This window comes from Lutra lutra, chromosome 4 (assembly GCF_902655055.1).
Source record: "Lutra lutra chromosome 4, mLutLut1.2, whole genome shotgun sequence".
Taxonomy (NCBI): Eukaryota; Metazoa; Chordata; class Mammalia; order Carnivora; family Mustelidae; genus Lutra; species Lutra lutra.
This window is the reverse complement of record NC_062281.1, coordinates 118,316,974-118,339,750: the sequence shown is the minus strand read 5'-3', so window position 1 is coordinate 118,339,750 and position 22,777 is coordinate 118,316,974. Positions and strand designations below refer to the sequence as shown.

At 40.2% G+C, this 22,777-nt stretch overlaps 1 protein-coding gene across 1 annotated transcript in view; it reads right to left on the bottom strand.

Moving 5' to 3' along the window:
• The window catches only part of EVI5 (ecotropic viral integration site 5), a 187,713-nt gene extending 184,265 nt beyond the window's left edge, over positions 1-3,448 (bottom strand). Inside the window, exon 1 of the mRNA XM_047726159.1 lies at positions 3,102-3,448. The gene's annotated coding sequence lies outside the window, so the exon portion shown is untranslated. The remainder of the gene's footprint in view (positions 1-3,101) is intronic.
• Between the last annotated feature and the right edge of the window lie 19,329 nt (positions 3,449-22,777).

The window sequence follows — 22,777 nt, the reverse complement described above, 5'->3', positions numbered from 1 at the left end:
ATTAAAATGTCCTTTTTGTATGCTACCAAACCAATTTTCATAATAGCACTTACAGTGGAGGGTAAAGGTCTCTTCTTGAATTTCCACTTATCCCTCCTAGACTCTAAGCCCCTTAAGGGCAGGAGCTGCATTTTAATCAGCTTTGTATCAGCAAAGGCCCAACACAGAGATTGTCAATATACTAAACACTCTATAACTCCTTAATTGGTCCTAGACACCACACCAAAAAAAAAAAAAAAAAAAAAAAAAGAAAGAAAGAAAGAAGGAATGAGGGACGCCTGGGTGGCTCAGTTGGTTAAGCAGCTGCCTTGGGCTCAGGTCATGATCCCAGCGTCCTGGGATCGAGTCCCACATCGGGCTCCTTGCTCGGCAAGGCGCCTGCTTCTCCCTCTGCCTCTGCCTGCCATTCTGTCTGCCTGTGCTCGCTCTCTCTCCCTCTCTCTCTCTGACAAATAAATAAATTAAAAAAAAAAAAAATCTTTAAAAAAAATAAAAAAAAAAAAAAAAGAAGGAATGAACCAACTTGGAAAAGTAGAACATACAAGGTATAATTTGGATTAGGTCCTGAATGAAGATTAAACACATGGATCGATTGCACTTCTACATACTGGCCACAAATATTTTAAAATATCATTCACGATAACACCAAAAAATTTCAAATACCTAAGAATAAATAAAAGATGTCCAAAACTTTTACACAGAAAACTACAAATTATTGAAATTTTAAAAGGCCTTAAATAAATACAGGTATATGCCATGCTCATAAACTGGAAAACCCATTATTAAGATACTCTCCAAATTGATATATGTATAGATTCAATTCCAATTTCCAAAATTTGTTGAAATTGACAAGAAGATTCTGAAATGTATACAGAAATGCTAAGAGCCAAGAACTGCCCAGTATTAAAAAAACAAAGTTGGAGGCCTTATATTATCACATATCAAAGTTTATACAGTTACATTAATTAATTCAATGATACTGGTGCAAGGATAACAAACAGACCAATAAAACAGAATAGAGTATCCAGAAACAGAGCCACAATTAAACAGTCATCTGATTTATGAAAGTGCCACATAGTACAGAAGGACAAGTATGGCATTTTCCAAAAATGGTGCTGGGTCAAAAAGATATCCACCTGGTTAAAAGTGAATATTGACCCCTTACAATCCATCTGAAATTTACTGTAAATTGTACATCTTAAATGTGGAAAGTAAAACAAAATAAAACTTCTGCAAGAAACATACGAAAATATCTTCATATTCTTAGGCTAGGCAAAATATCTTAAATAGGCCACAGAAAGCAATACTCATAAAGAAAAACAGTAAATATATTTCATTAAAATTAAAGTTGTTCGTCCATCAAAAAAAGGGGCGCCTGGGTGGCTCAGTGGGTTAAAGCCTCTGCCTTCTGCTCAGGTCATGGTCTCAGGGTCCTGGGATCAAGTCCCGCATCAGGCTCTCTGCTCCGTGGGGAGCCTGCTTCCTCCTCTCTGCCTGCCTCTCTGCCTAGTTGTGATCTCTGTCTGTCAAATAAATAAATAAAATATTAAAAAAAAATCATTAAAAGAGTGAAAAGACAGAGTGGAATAAGATAAATTATGTATAGTTTATAGATAGGGGTGTGTGTGTGCATACCTTCCAGAAAGAACTCTTATCCATAAAACTGTAAATAAAAAAATAAGACTCAGACATCTCACAAAAGATATATAAATGGCCAATAAAAGATAAAACTACAATCATCAAGAAAATGCAAAATAAAACCACACTAATATATTACTGCCAGAATAACAAAAATGTTTCCAACTGACAAGCATCAGCAAGAATGTGGAGTAATTGAATTATCATTCCCTGCTAATTAGTTCAACCACTTTGGAAAATGTTCAACAGTAACTAATACTAAAGTTTTGTCATTCACATATCTCACAAACCAACAATTCCACTCCTCGGTATAAATCCCAAACTAGAAATATTCTGTGTCTTGATCTGTGACGGTAAAAATTCTTTACCTGCACTCAGGATTGTGCACTTTTTCTATATATTATACTTCAATAAGTTTTCTAAGTTTCCTTGACACAAAGTTCTCAGAGACCTTGGGCCAGCACTTTAGAACAGAAAAGGAGCCTCAGGTAAACTCAAGAAAGTTTACTAATAAAATTTAAAAAAAAGAAAGAAAGAAAGAAAAAAAAAAGCTATTAACACGTATCAGTCCAGAACAAAGGTAAAAACTACCAACCCACAGTTTTTCTTGAACTTCAAGAAGCACTGGATTTCTTTCACAGAAGAAAGGAGTTTATTGTTCTACACTGTAAACCAAAGAAAAGATTATCTTTGCAAGAAAATGCTTTTCGAAGTCACCTCTAACAGCAACGTATAGGAGAAAAGCAAAGGTACCATTGCAAAAGTTTTGGTTAACTCTTCGGTGAAAGGATGACAACCGGCTTGATCTAAGATGCCCCAAAACAGACAGACACAAAGAAATCACGGCAATTCTAAAGCAAACACCAACACCACACTCCAATCTACCGGAAATTCTGCGGTTAATTTGAGGCTTGCCCCGCTAGTCATAAGGTGACTCAGTGATGGTTACAAACGCTCTCCAAGTGCATCCTTGGGAGTCACCTAGCACACCTGGCTAGCCCATCACCTGCCTGGAGGCGCTGCCCTGCGCAAATCCCCGGGGCCAAATCAAGACGCCAACTTTGCAAGTAAGGGGAGCGGGCGGTCTCACTCCATCAGGACACCCAGAGAGAACGAACTTCTGGCCTCGAGGGTGGAGGTGAAAGGTCAGTACCCCCACACGCACACACAGGATTAGTGAGGAAGCACCCCCGAAGCTGCCCGGTCTCTCCACCTCCCGGGAACTCTCCTGGAAGACCCGCTGGCGAGTTTCCTCCCCAGCGCCCACGGGAGGAGGGTCCCGGGCCGCCGCGGCCTCAGGGAACTTAGGCCCCGGCGGGGCCGGGCACGCCCGCCCCGCTCGTGCCGCAAGTTTGGTGGCGGCCCCACTCGCCGCGCTCCGGTCCCGTCGTGCGCCCCGCAGAACCCGAGCTCGCAGCTCGTCTGGCCTCCCGGCCCGCCCGGCCTGGCGCGGCGCCCCTCACCTTGGAAACGTTGGGTGGACTCCGCCGTAAACATTAACTTCCCATCCAGCCGGCAGCCTCGCCGCCGCGTCTCAGCGCCTCGGCCCCGCTCCGGCTCCGCGGGCCGTCTTCCCCGCCGGCTCCGGAGCGCCGCGCTCACTCGAGAGCTCAGAGTCGCCACCGACCCTCCGCACGCCTCCGGGCGCCGCGACTGCTTTAACTACTACCCGACCCCTACCCTGCCCGCCCGCTGGCTCCTCCAGGGTCCGGCCCGCCGCGTCAGGAAAGCCCAAGGCGCAGGCGCGGCAGGGCCTTAAAGAGACCGGCCGCCTTTACCGCATAATGGATTCGAGCAGGTTAGGGGCCCGGCGGCCGGTCGAGAAAAGGAGAAGCCGAAGGGATTGGGCCGTGGGGATCGGGGGCGGGGAAATCCCGCTCCCTCCTCCGCCTCTCTTTCAAAGCGCCAGCCCTCGGCCTTACAAATTGCAGACTTCCCCAGTCTCTTGGACCGCCCCTGGCATGGAAAAGCTGCTCAGGACACACCCCCTCAGGGGCCCGAAAAGACCCCTAGCTCGGAGCTGAGGGCCTCGAGCTACCGCGTCGCACTCGGGCCTCCCAGGCCGCGGGCACGCGACGCCGACGCTCAGGCTTCCGAAAGACCTTCCAAGCTCCCCAAGAGGTGACCTAGGTCACTCTCAAAAACAATAATCAAGGTGCAAATAGCACTTGTGATTGCAAATCCCTCTACCTTCAGTCGTCTCGACTCACTGGGTTTGTGCAGAGTCCGACAGGGGGCAGAGCATAGGCACAAACGTATGAGGTCCAGCCGGGCAACCATCCAATACCAACGAAGAAATTCTTAGAAGTACTTAGTTTGGGACAGAAACTATCTACTAATTCCGGTCCAACTCCAAGAAAAACGGGGAAGAAAAATAATGAAGATAGTATAAATTACTTTCATTATACATTTATAAATTACAAAATGACAATAATTATCAGCACACACACAAAAAAATTAACCTCCAAATTGTTTGCCTAGAAATTAGATAGCCCGTGGTTATTTTCTGATATAAATTTGCAGTCTCCGGAAGGGATTCCACTGTAGTAAGCATTTCAGAAAAAGAAAAACTCTCCATTTTTTAAAAACAGGCTTAGGAAATACTAAAATAGAGGAAGTAGAGCCATGCCCTCCACCTAGCTAAAAAAACTTTGAAATCTTGAAATTTTATGAGGCAACATTTTTCATAACTTTTAGGTCAGGCCGTTATTTAAAGTTAACTTCAACAATTTTATTGAAACGGAATAAATTTTGTATAAGAAAGTTAAAAGATAGCTTGAAAATCTACTTTTCCCTCCTATAGTACATCTATCAGCAAATCCTGTTGATTTTAGCTCTGAAATTTTCCTTGAATCTATTCTCTTGTATCTCCTCCATCACCACCCTAGTCCAAGCTACATGGGCGAGGGTGAAGGAGGGCCTAACCTACTCTTCTCAATGGCTTACCCATATGTGCCCTAGTTCCCCTCTCATCTCTTCACCACACAGAAGGCTATGTGACCCTGTCACTTCCTAGGTAAGCCAATCACTAGCTTCCCATTCTCTTAGACAAAACCCTTAACTACCCAAGCCCTACATGGTCAGGAGCCTTGCACATCTCTTCTCTCCACCTCTTCTCACTTCTCAAACTACTGCTGTCTCTTCCATCCTGCTGTCTCTCTTCCAGCCATAGTGGCCTCTTCTGATCCTTCAAATCTTCTTCCCTCCACAGAGCTTGTGCGTATGTTTTCCTCAGTGCCTGGAGAGCTTCTCCAATTTTCATCCTTCTGACTTCAGTCAGCTCTTGTCTCTACCTATACACACACACACACACACACACACACACACACGATGTACATACTTACATGTATATGTAAGTATACAAGATCTCTACTTCCTATTTTTATATATGTGTATATATATGTGTGTGTGTATATGTATATATATACATATATATATGTATATATATATAATGTACACACACACATATTCCAAATAACCTAAATAACCACTGCTGTGTTAAATGCCTGAGATATTTTATCTTAAATGGCCTGAGGAGAGAAGCTTATACCACTAGCTCTGACCCTCTACCAATCTCCCTGGTTTACTCCTTTCCTTTTCTCACTCAATTTATTTGATGAAAGAGCTTACACTTGAACTTTTCACTGAAATAGCTCAATCCAACAGAGAAATAGCTAATTCTGATCTCTCACAAGAGCTTGAGCACTTGTGTAAGCGAAATTCTACCGTGTGAATTTAACACCAACACCACCTCTGCTCCAGCTCTCCACCTCTCCACTGTTCATACTCTGAAACTTCAAAAGAGAGGAAGCATGGGTGCAGTGGGCAGTGGCACCCTGCTTGGAGAAAGTTAAATTAGAGGGAAATTCTGTTAGCAATTCAAAAGTTTTTAATGTTCTAATGCTGTACCCCCTTGGCATTGATTTGTGTCAACCATACAGGAGAGGGCCTGAACTCTATTCTCTCTAAACCTGGCAAGGGTTAAATCTCAGAACACCATGCTCTCAAGTGCCAAAGGTGTTTTATAAGTCACCCATGTGAGTCATTGCTCACAGAAATAAAAAGCAAAAGAGGTAGTCTCCTGAGAGGCAAAAACTACCCAGTATATGGAAGAGGAAGTCACCAGTGGAGTCAACCCCATTTGTGAACAACACCCACCCTCACCCTGGGCATCTGGCATTTGGGGTTTCCTTAGAGAGCCAGGGCATCTCAGTTACATTCTAGGATTGCACTGTCCCAAACAGCAGCCACCAGGCTCTGTGATTGTTTACATTTCAACTTAAATTAAAATTTCAGTTTCCCCTTTGCATTCACACATTTCAAGGTCTCAGTAGTAGCCATATGTGGCTACTGGCTACTATCTTGGACAGCACAAATATAGAACATTTCCATCTCTCAGAAAGTTCTCCTGGCAGCACTCTTCTAGAAAAACGAGAAACAACACTCCATTGAGACTCCCAGCTAATGTTCAAAATATCTTGCTTTGGAAAAATAAAGGCTCATGATGAAATAGGGAAGCCCTATTTCACTTGGTTTATTGCTTTCCACAACATGAATCCAAATTCAATGAAACACCAAAGTTGTGGCCTCTCAGTGTAATGAGGTTATAAGAATGGCTTTAACCTCATATCTAACACATTTCATTTGTTTGCTAGACTTGTTATCTTAGAAAAGAACGTTGTTAAGAGGCGCACAATTCTATTGCCATCTCTTGACTCTTTGTGCATAGATAGAGATTATATCTGCCACAGCTGTGGTAAAGAACCAGCTCTCTGGCTCGAAAGTTTGGAATAATTTTTAAGATTTTATTTATTTATTTATTTGACAGAGAGATCACAAGTAGGAGAGAGGCAGGCAGAGAGAGAGGAGGAAGCAGGCTCCCCGCTGAGCAGAGAGCCAAGATGCCAGGCTCAATCCCAGGACCCTGAGATCATGACCTGAGCCCAAGGCAGAGGGTTAAACCCACTGAGCCAACCAGGTGCCCCTAATTTAGCTTTTATTATGAACTGTGCTCCCCTAACAACAGGGAAGCAATGGTTGCTGAAGTCATCACTGAAAGACCACACAACCTTCAACATTGCCACCAGATGGAATTTGTGAATGAATACCATGGTGACCCAGTCATTTTCTCAGCTGTCCTTTCTCTCCACATGAGAAATTTGAAGGCCTTACGGATTCCTCAGGTCTCCTCTGAGAATGTACCCTCAAAAAAGATAACCAGTAGCCAATTACAGCAAGGTAAAGAAACAGTATTGAATTACAAAAAGTCAGTTACTAAAATACCTTTCCTATGGTGTGAAATTAAACCTAATGTTCCATAAATTCTTGTTAATCCCTCGAATGGCCATAATACAATAACATTCTTAAAATAAAACTGAGGAAGTGTTAACAAGCTGTTCCTGTGTTTTGAAGACTAAGCAAAGTATATAAACCCTAACTCAGTAGCAAAATACTTCCTGTTGCAGTGCTTACATTTTTATATGTTTTGATATAAAATCAAACATTGTCAGCAGTTAACCTGTTTCCCATTAGTATTTCTAAAGGCAGCCGTCATTTTGGTGGTAACCATGATAAGCAGAGAAGATGCAGAGCCTGGGGATTTGAACTGAATTTATAGCTGACTCACAGGGAGTGTTTACAATGGCATTGCCACTGGGATCCACCCATTTAACACCCTTTCGGTTCCACCTTATACATTTGTTAGGTAGGACCTTCAAGGGAAGCTGGGAATGTGGGGGACTAGAAATGCAGTAACCAACACTTTTTGGTCTTTTGAGAAACTAATCAATTTTGGGTTTGTTTTTTTTTTTTCACTTTTCCTTCCTTTCTCCTTTCCTCCCCACCTTCCCTCCGTCCTTTCTTCCTTTCTCCCTCTTTCCTTAAATGACTTGACTTGTCTCAGGATGACAGCTGTCTATAAACTGTTGTATTTGGGGTGCTGATTCTGAGGCATGGGCTAGAAGCTGCTAAATATTAAGTAGTTTCAGCTCCTAGTATTCGACACTAGACAATGTTCTTAATCTGGTAGAATTTATCTTTTGGGTTGTTGTTTTTTTTTAACTCTTTAGCTCTTGAAGTACTTCAGGCTATTGTGTCCTATTAATGGATATTGCATTTGTATTACTCAGGACTATTAATTGAGATTTTACTGTGAAATACAGAAGCAAGTGATATGCTTTGTGAGAAATAGCTAAATGGACATATTCTATTCTCCATTATTCTCCCATTCTCTTGAAAGAGATCCAATAAGATATGTTAATTTTAGAAGATTGCCTCTCTAATAATGATAGCTTGCTTTTTAGAAGTCTACCATGAGTTGGGCTTTAGAAGCACTTTTCCCCGGGGCGCCTGGGTGGCTCAGTGTGTTAAGCCGCTGCCTTGGGCTCAGGTCATGATCCCCGAGTCCTGGGATCGAGTCCCGCATCGGGCTCTCTGCTCAGCAGGGAGCCTGCTTCCTCCTGTCTCTCTGCCTGCCTCTCTGCCTGCCTCTCTGCCTGCTTGTGATCTCTCTCTGTCAAATAAATAAATAAAATCTAAAAAAAAAAAAAAAAAAAAAGAAGCACTTTTCCTCTATCCTCTCACTTAATCTTCACCATAATCCTATTATGATCTTCATTTACAAGTGAATCCCAAGCAAGTCACTAGGAATGTTTCATTTATTTACTCTCATTCATTCATTCATTCACCACAAACATATTAAGTTTCTACAGTTGTGTCAAGTACTTTCCTAAGAAGAGGAACTATAACTAAAACTCTCACTTACTACAACATGTCAGCAATAACATTATGTGCTTTCCAGTGAGGCAGCCATCATTAGGCCCATTCACAAGATGAGGAAACTAAGACTGATCCAAAGTCACAATGACAATAAAAAGAAAAACAAAAATGCAAGATAAGGGGCACCTGGGTGGCTCAGTGGGTTAAGCCGCTGCCTTTGGCTCAGGTCATGATCTCAGGGTCCTGGAATCGAGTCCCACGTCGGGCTCTCTGCTCAGCGGGGAGCCTGCTTTCCTCTCTGTCTCTCTCTCTGCCTGCCTCTCTGCCTACTTGTGATCTCTCTCTGTCAAATAAATAAATAAAATCTTTAAAAAAAAATGCAAGATAAGTCTCTCTTCACTGCAAAGCCTATATTGTTTAGAGTTACAAAAATGTAGTACCGGTGTTCAGGCTCTAATGTAAGAACATATAGTCTGATGTAGAAAACAGACATAGCAAATAAATAGACAATAACGATATATTCTATCATATGGAGATATGTTATGGTGGAAACATACAAAATGGGAGTATCTAACCCTGTCGAAGGAGTTGTACTATTTTTATTTGCTCACACCCCCTTCCATGTTCTATTAATAGGTGTAGGTACCTGACACAAGCAAACCAATCATATTACCCCAAGACCACACGGACTGTGTTAAGGGGGTAGGACTGAGAGAGTTGTGCCCTGGGATTTTTCAAAACAGACCTGCACAAGTAAAGACCCTTTCTTTGCCTTCTCATTATGAAGCTTTAATGGTATGAACACAGAGACCCAGGCTATACTCAGAGAAACAAAAATGAGATGGAGAACATCCTGATATTAGAATCCCTGATTACAGTCAGTCCTGCTTTTCCCAAGCCTCATATACATTATATAATACTTATTAAAGCTAGTTATTTTGGGGGCCTGGGTGGCTCAGTCGTTGAGCATCTGCCTTCGGCTCAGGTCATGATCCCAGGGTCCTGGGATGAGCCCCACATTAGGCTCCCTGCTCAGCAGGAGGTCTGCTTCTCCTTCTCCCACTCCCCCTGCTTGTGTTCCCTCTCTCACTATGTCTCTCTCTGTCAAATAAATAAATAAAAACTTAAAAAAAAAAAAAAACCTGGTCATTTTGACAGGCGCTGTTCTAGGTACATGTGATAGCCATCCTCTACTTTGGCCCAGTGATTTTTGCTGCCTGCTCTCCATGCACTTGTACAGACTCTTGCACGTTGAATGAGGGCTGGTCTGTGTAACCAATAAAATAGTGCAAAAGAGACAGAGTACAACCTTGGAGGCTAGTTTATCAGGACACTGAGTTTTTGCCTTGTTCTCTTAGAATGAAAGCTTTGGGGGAAGCCAGCCACCATGTGTGTGGAACTCTTTGAAGAAAAAATTCCATTAGCACCGAAGACAAACCTGATGGCTACTCACTGAGCCACAGTGGAAGTAGATTGTTCAGCCACCCCAGAGAACATCTTCAAAGGACATATGTCTGAATCTCATGTGGAACCCTAAGCCAGCACCAGTCAGAAAGCTGTTCCCAAATGCCTAACTCATAGAAACTGTAAGTGAGGGACACCTGGCTGGCTCAGTTGGTGGAGCATGGGACTTTTAATCTCAGGGTTGTGAGTTTGAACCCCACATTGGGTGTAGAGATTAGTTAAAAATAAAATCTTTTTAAAAAAAGAAGAAATTTTAAGAGATAATAAATGTTTACTGTTGCTTTATGGCACTAAATTTTGGGGTGGGTTTTTTTTTTTAACCACAAATAGCAATAAATAAAATAGCAATAGATAATCAGCCTATCATTGACAAACATAAACCCTACATGATGGAGCTTAAATTATAGTGGGAATAAGCAGACAATAAACAGATATGTACTATAAGTAAAAAATATGTAGTAGGAAAACTGAATATCTACAAGCAAAAAAATAAAGTTGGATCCTCACCTTATACCACATTGAAAAATTATACCAAAATATCAAAGACTTAAACTCAGGAGCTGAAACTATTAAACTCTTATTTTAAAAATAGGGAAAAATCTTTGTAACATTGAATTTGGCAATGATTTTTAAGTATGACACCAAAAACATAAAGAACAAAAGAAAATACACATAAATTGGACATAATTAAAATTTAAAATGTTTGCAGGGCACCTGGGTGGCTCAGCCATTAAGCGTCTGCCTTCAGCTCAGGTCATGATCCTGGGGTCCTGAGATCAAGCCCTGAACTGGGCTCCCTGCTCCACAGGAGGCCTGCTTCTCCCTCTCCCACTCCCTCAGCTGTGTTCCCTCTCTCACTGTGTCTCTCTCTGCCAAATAAATAAATAAAATCTTTTTAAGATTTTTAAATGTTTATACATCAAAAGACACTATCAAGAGAGTTAAAAAATAACCCATGGAATGGGAGAAATATTTTCGAATTATATTTCTGATAAAGGATCAATACCTAGATTATATAAAGAACTGCTACAAATCAACAAAAACAACAATAAGCCAATTTAAAAATGGGCAAAAAACTTAAATAGACATTTCTCTAAAGAAGGTATACTAAGCACATGAAAGGATGCACAATATTATCAATCATTAGGAAAAGGCAAATCAAAACCATAATGAAATGTCACATTATACCCACTATGATTGCCATTATGAAAAAAGCAAAAAAAATCACAAATGTTGGCAAGGATGTGTAAAAACTTGGAGTCCTTGTGCATTGCTGGTGGGAATGTAAAAACTGATGCAACTGGGGAAAACAGTTGGCAGTTCCTCCAAAAGTTATACCTAAAATTACCATATGACCCTGCAATTCTACTCCAAGCCACTTAAAGGAATTTGAAACAGGAACTCAAACAGATACACCAATGTTCACAGCAGTACTTTTTGTAATAGCCAAAAGGTAAAACAACCCTAGAAACCAAACCAAAAATGATATATCCATACAGTTGAATATTATTCAGCCATAAAAGGGGATAAAATTTGGATACATGCTAGAATGCAGAAGAGCCTTGAAAATATTATGCTAAATGAAGTAAGCCAGACATAAAAGAATAACTGTTGTATGATTCCACCGGTATGAGGTATCTAGAATAGTCATTCATAGAGACAGAAGGGAGACTGGAGTTTAGTAGAGCCCAGGGAAGGGGTAAGTAAAGAGTTACTGCTAAATGGACACAAAATTTCTGGTTGGGGTGATGAAAGGGTTTTGGAACTAGATAATCATGATCATTATACCATATTATGAAGCTACTCAATGTCTCTGAATTATATGCTGAAAAATGGCTAAAATGGCAAACTTCATGTTATGTCTATTTTTCTACAACAACAACAACAAAAAAGAAAGCTTCTTAGAAATTTAGATCATCTTGGAAGAGAAGAATGGAGAATGAAGAGAAAGGATCTTGATTTGACTTAGTTGAAATGATAAATTGAACACATAAATAGCAATAAAAAATGTGTATGAGTTGGTGTAAGTGTATGGAGAAAACTGAAACAGGGAAGGGGAAAGGGAATGTGGAGAAGGGTTATGTTAAGGAGGATACTCAGGGAAGACCTCATAAAGAAGGTGGTTAGAGAGCAAGCCATCTGGCAACAAACATCCCAGGCAGAGAAAAAAGCAAGTACAAAAGCTTTGAGGGAGGAATGTGCCTAGTGAAGCCGAGGAATGACAAGGAGGCTAGTGGTGTGGTTAGAATGGCATGAACCAGATAGAAAATTCTAGGATATGAAATCAGGAAGATAGCAGAACCAGACAACATAAGGGGCTTAACTGGCCATCTTTTACTCTAAATGGGACAAATATGCAGAGTGACACGATCTGACTCATGTTTTCTGTTTAAAAGCATCATCTGGCTCCTGTACAATGAATCAACTCTAAGGAAAGGTAGAAATGGGGTGACCAGTCAGAAGCTATTGAGATATGATGATGGCATGGACTGGAGTAGGAAGAGCAAGAGGATGAGAAGTGAGCAAATGTGGATATGTTTTAAGCCAACATAATTCCCCTTCAGATTGCCTATGGGATAAAGAGAGAGAAATCAGAGATGACGCTGGGATTTGGGGGCTGGGCAACTGAAAGTTTAGAGTTGCCATTTACTATGACAGGGAAGACTAAGGGAGGAGCAAGGAGAGATGGTGGGGAGGTAGCTGGAGTTGGGTTTCTGTCATACTCGATCAAGAGTCTTGAATAATACCATGGTGGTCAAAGAAGTTTTCACAAAGTAAGTGATATGTGAGGCAGATCGTAGTGAACAAGAATTCCATGAATTTCTAAAGGGAATTCTTTGGAGCAGTGCTTCTCAAACTTTCGTGTGTATACAAATCACCAAGGGATTTTCATAAAATACAGATATTGTAGACTGAGTAAATCTACACAGGGAGCCTAAGAGTCTGCATTTCTCATAATTACCAGGTGATGCCAATGCTGCTGGTCTCAGATCAGGAACAGGAAAAGAGGTGAAAAATAATCCTTTGCTGGAAAGTGGGAGATGAACTAATGAGCAAAGATATAGGTAAATATGTAGTCAGATCTAAAGAAATATTTGTTTAATGCTAATTTGGAGGATTAAGAAAAGGATGAAACGATATAATAATAATAATAATAATAATAGTAGCATTTAGGTTGGGATGACCAGAGTTAAAGTATTCAAAGTTCATTATGTTGTTATGGAAGGAAGATATTAACTTTGGATATTGTTAAGAATGCTTTAAGGGTGATCCTTGAAAGAACAGAAATAGACTATGCTATTTCCAAGCTAGTAAAGGGGAGAAGTGGAATATGATAATATACAAGTTAACAACAATTTTTTAAAACCTTAATGTAAAAAATGAAAGGCAACAAAGAAGAAAAATAGCATATGAGAAAAAAAAAAGAAAAAATAGAAATTGGAAACGAGTAAAAATGTTACTAATTTAGTAAATGTAAATGTGTTGAACTAGCCTGTTATAGATTGGAATATAAAATAGAAATAAAATCTGAGATAAACTATTTGCAAGAGATACACCTGAACTATAAGAACATGGAAAGGCTTAATGTGATAGAAAAAGGCAAATTATCAATATTAGTAACCTGGTTGTGATATACTACAGTATTGCAAAATGTTATTATTATGAGAAGCTGTGCAAACATAGAAGGGATTTCTCTGCATTATTTCTTACAATTGCATATGCAATTATCTCAATAAAATTATACTCTAAAGCAAATTCATTTCACTTTTAAGTATTTTTAAAGATATATTTAGGGGTTCCTCAGTGGCTCAGTCAGTTAAGCATCTGACTCTTGGTTTCAGAGCAGGTCATGATCTGAGGGTTGTGAGATCAAGCCCCACATCAGGTTCCAGGCTCAGCATGAAGTCTCCTAGAGATTCTTGCTCTCCCTCTCCTTCTGCCCCTCCCCCTGCTCTCTCTCTCAAATAAATAAATAAAAGCTTAAAAATATACTTAAACAGGGGTGCATGGGTGGCTCAGTCAGTTGGGTGAGTGGCTCTTGGTTTTGGCTCAGGTCATGATTTTGGGGTCCACAGATCAAGTCCCATGATGGGCTCCAAACTCAGGAGGGAGTCCGCTGGAGATTCCTTCTCTTTTGCCTTCTGCTTCTCCCCCCAACTCCGTACACCACACACACACTCTCTCAAATAAACAAATCTTTAAAAATATGTGTATATCTCTATTTAAACAAAGTAATTAAGAACCTTGATTTATTACCTAAAGATAGAAACTTATATCCAATAATTTGAGAATACTCATCATCTCAAGCACACATGGACCACATTTCTAAAACCTGACCACTTTTCAGTCAATAAGGCATGACTCAATAAGTTTCAAACAATTGGAATTATGTGGAATATTTTCTCTGGATAAAATGCAGTTAAATTAGGAGTCAACAACAAAAATTTTATTTATCTATCTTAAAGATAAAAAGAGAAATCAATTTTAATCCCCAGAGATCTCAGTATTTGAATATAAACTTCTCAGTGCCTCTGAGAGGCAACTCTCAGCACATAACTCTACAGCACAGAAGCATAGGAACAGCGAGCCATCTGTGCCATACAGGTATACTGAATTACTGAGTAAAATGTACTCATTACTTGGATTGCAATGAAAAAAGCACAAAAGCTATTGGCCTAGAATAACTTGTACACATGTGTATTGGGAGACAGGTTTGAGAAAGTTCATAGTAGTATTGTTAGTAATAGAAAAAACTGAAAACAGACCAAATATTCCCTGATAAGTGAATGTATATGGAATGTTAACACATAGGATATTATGTAACAATGCAAATTACAGCTCCATACAACAACAATGAACCTTAGAAACATGATTTTGGGGGCGCCTGGATGGCTCAGTGGGTTAGAGCATCTGCCTTCGGTTCAGGTCATGATCCCAGGGTCCTGAGATCGAGGAAATAACATCATACCTTATCAGGCTTTCTATAAGTTTCTTCTGTAACTCAAAATCATGTTTCTTTTTTTTTTTTTAAATCTTTAACAATACATCATTTTTAGATTATTTATTTATTTATTTATTTGACAGACAGAGGTCACAAGTAGGCAGAGAGGCATGCAGAGAGAGAGAGGAGGAAGCAGGCTCCCCGCCGAGCAGAGAGCCCGATGCGGGACTCCATCCCAGGACCCTAGGATCATGACCTAAGCTGAAGGCAGATGCTAAACGACTGAACCACCCAGGCGGCCCAAGAGATTGCTTCAAATCTGCGTGCTTTTCATTATTTTCAAAATGTTCCGATGCTTTGGGTAGGAGAAGACTGTTTTAATGTTTATTGGATAGGGCACCTGGCTGGCTCAGTTGGTAGAGCATGATCTTGGGGTTGTGACTTTGAGCACATTGTATGTAGAGATTACTTAAAAATAAAACCTTTAAATAATAATAACAATAATTCCCAAATACAATAAAAAAATAATAATAGAGTTTATTGGTAAGTCTGTATCCCTCCAGCCATGAATACTTTTTTTTTTACCTGATTACAGAAACATTATACATTAATTGTGGTAAAATGTGATTACAGAAAAGCAAAGATTAAAAACACTTGTAATCTCATGATCAAATGATATCCACCATTGGTTTTTTTTTTCTTTTTAAAGATTTTATTTATTTATTTGACTGACAGAGATCGCAAGTAGGCAGAGAGGCAGGCAGAGAGAGAGGAGGAAGCAGGCTCCCCGCCGAGCAGAGAGCCCGATGTGGGGCTCCATCCCAGGACCCTGAGATCATGACCTGAGCCGAAGGCAGAGGCTTTAACCCACTGAGCCACCCAGGCACCCCCACCATTGTTTTTTTTTTGGCCTATTTCCTTTCTGTCTCATTTCTGAGTGTATGATTACTTAACCTTTGTTTGTTTTTAAAAATGAGATCAGACTTACTGATACTTTTAAAGCCATGAAATTGAATTAAGGGAGTGAGTATAAATGAAAAAGAGGAGAGGATCAATGACCAACTCTTTGCTAGGGGAAAATTAAAGGTTGGGCAGAAGAGGAACTAATGAGAGAGACTGAGAAAGAGCAGCTGGTAAAGTGGAAGGGAAGCCAGGACAGCATAGTGTCTGGGAAGCCAAGAGGAAAAAAAAAAGTGTTTCAAGCATACTGAGTCAATTGCTATTGATGGGTCAAGAGAAATGACCATAGGATTTAGCAACATAGAACTCATTGCTGATCATAAGCTGGAACAGTGTAGGCAAAAGTCTGACTGAAGTGGGTCCAAGAAAAAATTAAGGAAACAAAGTAGAATCAGAAAAACAGACAAAACTTTGGAATGGTTTTGGTATAAAGGAAAGGTGAAAAATGGAGGAGTAGTTGAGAAAGTATTTTTTCCTTGTTATTTTTTTTTAAGATTTTATTTATTTATTTGACAGACAGAGATCACAAGTAGGCAGAGAGGCAGGCAGAGAGAGAGGAGGAAGCAGGCTCCCTGCTGAGCAGAGAGCCCGATGTGGGGCTCGATCCCAGGACCCTGGGACCATGACCTGAGCCAAAGGCAGAGGCTTTAACACACTGAGCCACCCAGGCGCCCCTTTTTCCTTGTTATTAATACCACTGTGTTTGAATGCTGATGGGAAAGATTTCTCAGAGAAGGCAAACTGAGAGTGCAGTGGAGAAGAGGGAGAATTCTGGGATCAACATCACGGCATAGGTGAGAAGGAATGGAGTCTAGTGCCAGAGGGGAAGAATTAGCCTCAAACAGAATCCTGGACAGCACACCCACTGTTAAAAGATAGAAAGCACGGAGATGGATGGCTCATGGGAATTTGTGGACATCCTTTTCCGGTTGTGCTTATTTCCTGGTGAAATAAGAAATGTCATCATCTGAGAGTGAGGGTGGAAAAAATATTGGCAGTTTAAGGAGACAAGAAAAGGTATAAAAGAGTTGTCCAGGGGAGTGAAAAAATGAATTCACTAGAGAAATATAGTATGACTACCAGGCATCATCAATAACCTACTTGAGTTCACAGTCATGAATTCAAAATGAGGGCATTTGGCATGGTTGTGTGTTTTATCCCAGCGCTGTTGAATCACCTGGATGTAGATACAGAGTGGGTAGTGACATAAATGAGATCAAAACTCAGATTTTGATCAAATGAACTATAATTTTCAACAATTTTACAGCTCCATTCTTCCTCAAATTATTTCTTTCATGGAAAATAGGATGGAACAGAGTTCTAGCCCAGAAGTGCCGACAATGCTACTCCATCTTTGGCCCTCCATCTTGTTCATGTCCATGCAATGCTCTCCCTCGGGGCTACATGTTCCAGGCCCCTTGCAGGTGGATGTATGCCCTGAATGGAATGAAGGAAGACTTGTTCTGATCTTCCCTAAAGTTGCTTAGATAACTAGCAGAGATAACGTTGTCTTTTCCCTTCTTTCCCCTCTGGCCCTCAGATGGTGCATGAGGTCTGTTAAATGTTAAACCCTTGACCTCACCACAATGACCTCTGCACATCACTTCCTCTATAAAATCTGTGGATTAAGTTCCAGACTTTGAGCAGAGTAGCTGCACAGTACCTGCATGGTTGTCTGCCTGATCTCTCTGCTCCCTCCTCCCATCAGTAAGTTACCCTCAATAAAACTGTGTAAATGTATGAAGTGGCTTCCTTAGCTCCTATCCACTGGCATTATGGCATAATGATCTTCTTGCTCCATTTTTGGAAACAATTTCTAAATGGGAAGAAAGTTTCATTGAGTTTTAATTAGAAAATATAAGTATATACTACTGATTATTTTCTTGAATTTTTGTAAGATTTATTTATTTATTTTAGAGAGGGAGGGAGAGTGTGGTGGGGAGGGGCAGAGACAGAGGAAGAGAGAAATTTAAGCAGGCTGCATGCTGAGCAGAGAGGCCCATGGGATCCTCAATCTAAGAACCCTGAGATCAGAACCTGAGCTGAAACCAAGAGTTGGACACTTAAACAACTATACATACCACCTACGTGCCCCTATGTACTTGTATTTAAATCAGAGAAGCCCATTATTTTGTTTTTAAGTTTAGTTATATTTTAAAAAATAATCTCTATATCCAAAGTGGGTTTTGAACTCACAACCCTGAGATCAACAGTTGCATGCTCTTCTGACTGAGCCAGCCAGGCACCCCAGATGAAGCTCATTATTAATCACGATCTGATAAAACTGGAATTTCAGGAAGGTAAAACTTAATGGCAGAACAGAAAGAGGGGAAAAAAAGTGCTGGTGGTAGGTTAGAATGTGACCCATGGTACAAGAAACTTAAGGGAGTTAAATTGGCCATATTTAATCACCTATGCATTTAATATTCATAATGCAAAAAAAAAAATGTTTCTCTTCAAGACAGTCCACACTGGTAGGCTGCCTCTTAGGTTTCCGTTTGTTCAAATGGCTTCCAAAGCTCAATAATGTCTTGATTTTTAAGTAATCTTAATCAATGTGTGAAACAAGTGGTTTTTAAGTCATCTAAGTTGAATTTTTAGAACCTGAATCATCAATATGAGTAATGTCTAAGCAAAATCTGAAGTAACTGCTTCATCGCCCAGGTACAGCAAATAGTTTATTTGAGGTTTAATTAACAGTTTGGTGCCCTTTGGGACCCTAAAACAGCAAATTCCAACTCTGATCCCAAACACTATGTTGTATCTGTATTCATTTTGGAAACAAATAACAGCTAGTACATGACATAAATCAGGAAAGAATCCATCCTTGGAATCCTTAGGTGTTGGAGGAGAATTTTGTTCCCAGGCATTTTGTTGCCAGTTACTTTGTGTCCAGAGCCACTCAGAAATAGGAGTTTGGGAGGGCCAGACTACCTGCAGTGATTCTCTCTCTCTCTTTTTTTCTTAAGTAGCCTCCATACCCAGCATGGAGTCCAACGCAGGGTTTGAACTCACAACCGTGAAACTGAGACCTAAGATTAAGAGTCTACACTTAAGGCACTTAACCAACTGAGCCATTGAGGCACCTGATTCTTAAACAGCGTCATTCAGTCTTCAGTCTAACTGTAAAGTCCCTGAACTATGAAAACAGAGGCAAGTCTGATAGCTCCTTCCGGGGAACCCAGAGGGCCACAGTGGAAGGGGCATGGTAGAGCAAGCAACTCACACTGGAAGAAGATCCTCAGTAATAGTGAAGTGAAAGTTCAAAAGTTCTCCAGAGGGACCAGGACCAGCTTTATGTAAATACTTTGGGTTACACACTAGTTGAGGGACTCCCACTTTGTGTGGAAGTTTTAATTGGGTGTAGTAAGCTGTATAGAGGATCTTAGTTTTCTTAGAACTTCTCTTGCCCTCTTTCCTTCTTCCACTGTATCTAGTGGATTTTCTGAAATTCTTGTGTTGATCTATGGCCAAACTATACTAAATACATTTATTACACTAATCAGTCAGGGTATCAGTCAGGGTTCTCCAGAGAAACAGGACCAATTGGACACACACACACACACACACACACACACACACACACACTTCCTTTATTTTAAGGAGTTGGCTTATGTGATTAGGGGGATTGGCTAGGCTGACATCGGTAGGGCAAACTGGCAGGCTGGAGATTCAGGAAGGAGTTGATGTTGTTGTCTTCAGCCCAAAATTTGTAGGGCAGGCTGGCAGACGAAAAACTCAAGCAGGATTTTATGCTGCATACTTGAGGCAGAATTTCTTCTCCAAGAAGCCTCGGTTTTTGCTCTTTTTTAAAATTTTCTTTCTTTTTTTTTTTTTAAGATTTTATTTATTGTTTGACAAATGGAGAGGGAGACAAGAAGCAGGGGAAGCAGCAGGCAGAGGAAGAAGCAGGCTCCCTGTGGAGTGGGGAGCCTGATGTGGGACTTGATCCCAGGACCCTGGGATCATGACCTGAGCCAAAGGCAGACATTTAACCAACTGAACCACCCAGGTGTTCCTCAGTTTTTGCTCTTAAGGCGTCCAACTGATTAGATGAGGCCTACTCACATTATCAATGGTAGTCTCCTTTACTTAAAGCCAACTGACTATAGATGTTAACCACATCTACAAAATACTGTCACAGCAAGACCTACGTCAACATTTGATTAAATATTTGGATACCATAGCCCAGCCATGTCAACACATAAGACAAACCATCATACCCCCATCATAAAAATAATTACAAAAATAGCTATATTGTATTTATTATGTGCCAAGTATAATGCTAAGCACTTTACATGAACTTACGTATATTTTTTATTGGAGTATAATTAACATACAGTGTTTTGTTAGTTTCAGGTGTCCAGCATAATGATTCGACAATTCTGTCATTACTCATGGCTCTCCAAGATAACTGTGGTCACCATCTGTCACCAAGTAATGTTATTATAATATTGACTATATTCCCTATGCTATACTCTTCATCTCTGACTTACTTATTTTATAACTGTAAGTTTGTACCTCTTTATCTCCATTATCTATTTCACCCATTCCCCCCAACCATCTTCCCTTTGGCAACCACAGTTTATTCTCTGTATTTAAGAATTTGGGTTTTTTGTTTGTCTCTTTGTTTCTTTGTTTGTTCATCTGCTTTGTGAACTATATAATTTAATAGTCACAACTCCATGAGGTATTATTAATCTTTCTTTTACAGATTAAAAAAAAACTGAGGTTTAGAGCAGTTAGGCAATTTGCCAAAGTCACACAATGAGTAAGCCGTTGAGTCAGGACTCAAACCTAAGCCTAACTCCTGACAAGCCCATGATTTAGAAAATCCCTTTGGTCTCCAGCAGATCTCCTGTGCTTGCTCAGTCCCCAAGTCTCCTGTGAAATCACGGAAACTACATCTAAGGCCCCACAGGTCTGAGTGGGCCACCACACTCACTGTGAGCCTCAGTTCTAACCTTCAGTTTTCAAGACCACATGAATTTGCAGAGAAATTAACCAGATAATTCCAACAGTGTGGGTAAGCAAGCTAAGAGAGGCAGGTAGGCAAGTCTAACCACTCTTTCTGTCTTCTAAGACCACACCCACAGACCGAAGCTTCCCCTCTCCATGTCAGCTCATCTAGCATTGCCCAGATTCATAATCTGCTACAATATCAGGATTTTGCAGATGGACTCTCTGAGCTCTGACATTTTAATCACTAAATCTTTTCGTTTGTCTTTGGAACACTCTCTTCTCAATATTCTAATTGTTTTCTCTTTTTATTATTATCAGAAGTCCATTGCCCTCCATATTTTCTCCTTCATAATAATCTCATTCAAAACCCCTCTTTTTTGGAAAAGAGTATGTAAGAATTATTCACTCCAGAGTTATGTTTCCCAGCAGTGTTTGTTTTTAGATACGAACAAAATGTTTACCTAAGCAACTAGAATTCTGATCATGGAATATTATCCATCAGTTGAGGAGGCATTCGATAGCTATGGAGCCTTCCAGTTGCAGTCTTTGTGAAGAATCCTTTTTACCACTAGCCCTACTCAATAGAAACTCCCTTTGTGTTTAGGCCCTAACACTTTTCCCATATTCATTTCAGGAGATAAACCTGAAAACCAAGAAGATGATGAAATATCAGTCTAAAAATTAGGTATATGTTTTTTCCATCAATAACTATTAATAAGAGGGTGTCTGGGTGGCTCAGTGGGTTAAGCCTCTGCCTTTGGCTCAGGTCATGATCTCAGGGTTCTGGGATTGAGTCCCTGCTCAGCAGGGAGCCCGCTTCCCCCTCTCTCTCTGCCTGTCTCTCTGCCTACTTGTGATCTCTCTCTCTCTCTCTCAAATAAATAAATACATAAATAAAATCTTTTAAAAAAATAACTATTAATAAGAAAGAACAGAGAATATTTCTCTAACCCTTTCAGTCCTCCAGGAGGTAGGTACTATTATTATTGCCATTTTCCAGATAAAGAATTTAAGGTTCAGAGAGGTAGTGAGTGGAGAAGCCATGTCAAAATTGAGAAACTGCTCACTCTAAAACCCAGGACTTAACAAGAACAGCTAAACATCAATCCCAGAGAACAGGATGCAAAAGAATAGATCATGAAAGCCACACAAATGAGCTTTCATACGTTTAAAAAAAAAGTTTTCAACATAAATCTGGGGAGGTTTTTTTTTTTTAATCTGGGGAGATTTATCAAAATTAATTCTTAGGTACATCAAAATTCCAGTCTTCCATCCCATTTTCTAATAGTTACATACTTTATTTTTTAAATTCTTTATTTAAATTTAATTTAGTTAACATATACTGTATTATTAGTTACTGGGGTAGAATTTAGTGATTCATCAGTTGCTTATAATGCCCAGTGCTCATTACATCAAAGTGCCCTCCTTAAATCCCATCATCCAATTACCCTATCCCCCCCAGCAGCCCTGTTTGTTTCCTTGAGTCCAGTGTTTCTTATGGTTTGCCTCCCTATTTTCTTTCTTTTTTTTCTTTACGAGTTTATATGTCAGAGACAGAGAGAGCACACAAGCAAAGGGAGTGACAGAGGAAAAAGCAGGCCCCTCACTGGGCTAGGAGGAGGCCAATGCAGAACTCGATCCCAGGATCCTGGGATCATGACCTAAGCTAAATGCAGACGCTTAACCGACTGAGCCACCCAGGTGTCCCGATGCCCCTCTATTTTCATCTTACTTTCTTTTTCCTCCATTCCCCTTTATTCATGTTTTCTTTTTTCTTAAATTTCATGTATGAGTGAACTCATGTGGTATTTGTCTTTCTCTGACTTATTTCACTTAGCACAACACCCTCCAGCTCCAACCATGTTGTGCAAATAGTAGGATTTCATTCTTTTTGATGTCTGAGTAATATTTCATTGTATATATAATATACAATAAATACATATAATACATATATTTTATGTATATAAAATATACTATATATACCACTTCTTCTTTATCCATTCATCTGTTAATGGATGCTTGGGCTCTTCCCATGGTTTGGCTATCGTGGACCTTGCTGCTATAAACATTGGGATGCAGGTGTCCCTTTGAATC